Genomic DNA, 2500 nt, shown 5'->3' with positions numbered 1-2500 from the left:
AGCAGGTGGGTGTGTCTAGTCAGCAGGTGTGTTAATCAGGAGGACACAATGGCAAGCCTGTAGCTTTAAGCAGGAAAACCTTGAGATTGAGTGGCCAAGAGGCTTTGCTGGACACTGGCAAGTGCTTACGGCCACACCACTCTGGACCCGCCCGATCTCGTCCGATCTCGGAAGCCAAACAGGGTTGGGCCTGGTTAGTACCTGGATGGGAGACCGCTTGGGAATACCAGGTGCTGTAAGTTTTCCATCTTTTCCTCCCAACCAGCAGAGGGTGTTCTTCCAAAATCTGCTTCAAAGTTCACCTAAGGTTTTTTTCTTTTTCTTTTTTTTTTTTTTTTTTTTTTTTTAATAAACAACTTTTGCCTCATGTAAAGTAATCAGGTAGCTTCAGAGCAATCAGAATCAAGGTGTCAATGCATAACCTTTAGCCTAATTACACCCACCTGTTACAATGAGCAGATGTTAGCAGTGTTTCTGTTCAGACTTTGTGTGTGTTTAAACCAAGGCTGATTTTGCAGAGGAGAGGTGAAATGGCATGGTTTTTGCAGCAGGTGGGTGTGTCTAGTCAGCAGGTGTGTTAATCAGGAGGACACAATGGCAAGCCTGTAGCTTTAAGCAGGAAAACCTTGAGATTGAGTGGCCAAGAGGCTTTGCTGGACACTGGCAAGTGCTTACGGCCACACCACTCTGGACCCGCCCGATCTCGTCCGATCTCGGAAGCCAAACAGGGTTGGGCCTGGTTAGTACCTGGATGGGAGACCGCTTGGGAATACCAGGTGCTGTAAGTTTTCCATCTTTTCCTCCCAACCAGCAGAGGGTGTTCTTCCAAAATCTGCTTCAAAGTTCACCTAAGGTTTTTTTTTTTTTTTTTTTAATAAACAACTTTTGCCTCATGTAAAGTAATCAGGTAGCTTCAGAGCAATCAGAATCAAGGTGTCAATGCATAACCTTTAGCCTAATTACACCCACCTGTTACAATGAGCAGATGTTAGCAGTGTTTCTGTTCAGACTTTGTGTGTGTTTAAACCAAGGCTGATTTTGCAGAGGAGAGGTGAAATGGCATGGTTTTTGCAGCAGGTGGGTGTGTCTAGTCAGCAGGTGTGTTAATCAGGAGGACACAATGGCAAGCCTGTAGCTTTAAGCAGGAAAACCTTGAGATTGAGTGGCCAAGAGGCTTTGCTGGACACTGGCAAGTGCTTACGGCCACACCACTCTGGACCCGCCCGATCTCGTCCGATCTCGGAAGCCAAACAGGGTTGGGCCTGGTTAGTACCTGGATGGGAGACCGCTTGGGAATACCAGGTGCTGTAAGTTTTCCATCTTTTCCTCCCAACCAGCAGAGGGTGTTCTTCCAAAATCTGCTTCAAAGTTCACCTAAGGTTTTTTTTTTTTTTTTTTTAATAAACAACTTTTGCCTCATGTAAAGTAATCAGGTAGCTTCAGAGCAATCAGAATCAAGGTGTCAATGCATAACCTTTAGCCTAATTACACCCACCTGTTACAATGAGCAGATGTTAGCAGTGTTTCTGTTCAGACTTTGTGTGTGTTTAAACCAAGGCTGATTTTGCAGAGGAGAGGTGAAATGGCATGGTTTTTGCAGCAGGTGGGTGTGTCTAGTCAGCAGGTGTGTTAATCAGGAGGACACAATGGCAAGCCTGTAGCTTTAAGCAGGAAAACCTTGAGATTGAGTGGCCAAGAGGCTTTGCTGGACACTGGCAAGTGCTTACGGCCACACCACTCTGGACCCGCCCGATCTCGTCCGATCTCGGAAGCCAAACAGGGTTGGGCCTGGTTAGTACCTGGATGGGAGACCGCTTGGGAATACCAGGTGCTGTAAGTTTTCCATCTTTTCCTCCCAACCAGCAGAGGGTGTTCTTCCAAAATCTGCTTCAAAGTTCACCTAAGGTTTTTTTCTTTTTCTTTTTTTTTTTTTTTTTTTTTTAATAAACAACTTTTGCCTCATGTAAAGTAATCAGGTAGCTTCAGAGCAATCAGAATCAAGGTGTCAATGCATAACCTTTAGCCTAATTACACCCACCTGTTATAATGAGCAGATGTTAGCAGTGTTTCTGTTCAGACTTTGTGTGTGTTTAAACCAAGGCTGATTTTGCAGAGGAGAGGTGAAATGGCATGGTTTTTGCAGCAGGTGGGTGTGTCTAATCAGCAGGTGTGTTAATCAGAAGGACACGATGGCATGCTTGGAAGTTTAAGCAGGAAAACTTTGAGATTCACTGGCCAAGAGGCTTTGCTGGACACTGGCAAGTGCTTACGGCCACACCACTCTGGACCCGCCCGATCTCGTCCGATCTCGGAAGCCAAACAGGGTTGGGCCTGGTTAGTACCTGGATGGGAGACCGCTTGGGAATACCAGGTGCTGTAAGTTTTCCATCTTTTCCTCCCAACCAGCAGAGGGTGTTCTTCCAAAATCTGCTTCAAAGTTCACCTAAGGTTTTTTTCTTTTTCTTTTTTTTTTTTTTTTTTTTTTAATAAACAACTTTTG

The 2500-nt window shown here is 45.2% G+C and overlaps 5 non-coding genes across 5 annotated transcripts; all 5 read left to right on the top strand.

The window, feature by feature from the left end:
• The first annotated feature begins 123 nt into the window (after positions 1–123).
• On the top strand, positions 124–242 carry LOC144984948 (5S ribosomal RNA). Its single transcript, XR_013648776.1, has one exon. It is a non-coding gene; the product is annotated as a 5S ribosomal RNA (ribosomal RNA).
• A 427-nt stretch (positions 243–669) lies between these two features.
• Positions 670–788, top strand: LOC144984947 (5S ribosomal RNA). Its single transcript, XR_013648775.1, has one exon. It is a non-coding gene; the product is annotated as a 5S ribosomal RNA (ribosomal RNA).
• A 407-nt stretch (positions 789–1195) lies between these two features.
• LOC144984946 (5S ribosomal RNA) lies at positions 1196–1314 on the top strand. The gene has a single exon (XR_013648774.1). It is a non-coding gene; the product is annotated as a 5S ribosomal RNA (ribosomal RNA).
• Positions 1315–1721: 407 nt separating this feature from the next.
• Positions 1722–1840, top strand: LOC144984945 (5S ribosomal RNA). Its single transcript, XR_013648773.1, has one exon. It is a non-coding gene; the product is annotated as a 5S ribosomal RNA (ribosomal RNA).
• Positions 1841–2264: 424 nt separating this feature from the next.
• Positions 2265–2383, top strand: LOC144984944 (5S ribosomal RNA). Its single transcript, XR_013648772.1, has one exon. It is a non-coding gene; the product is annotated as a 5S ribosomal RNA (ribosomal RNA).
• The last annotated feature ends 117 nt before the right edge of the window (positions 2384–2500 follow it).

The sequence above is a fragment of the Oryzias latipes genome, chromosome 16 (assembly GCF_053564925.1).
Source record: "Oryzias latipes strain Hd-rR chromosome 16, Olatipes_Hd-rR_3.1".
Lineage (NCBI taxonomy): Eukaryota > Metazoa > Chordata > Actinopteri > Beloniformes > Adrianichthyidae > Oryzias > Oryzias latipes.
The sequence above is the reverse complement of the archived record's forward strand: the minus strand, read 5'-3'. Positions and strand labels throughout refer to the sequence as shown.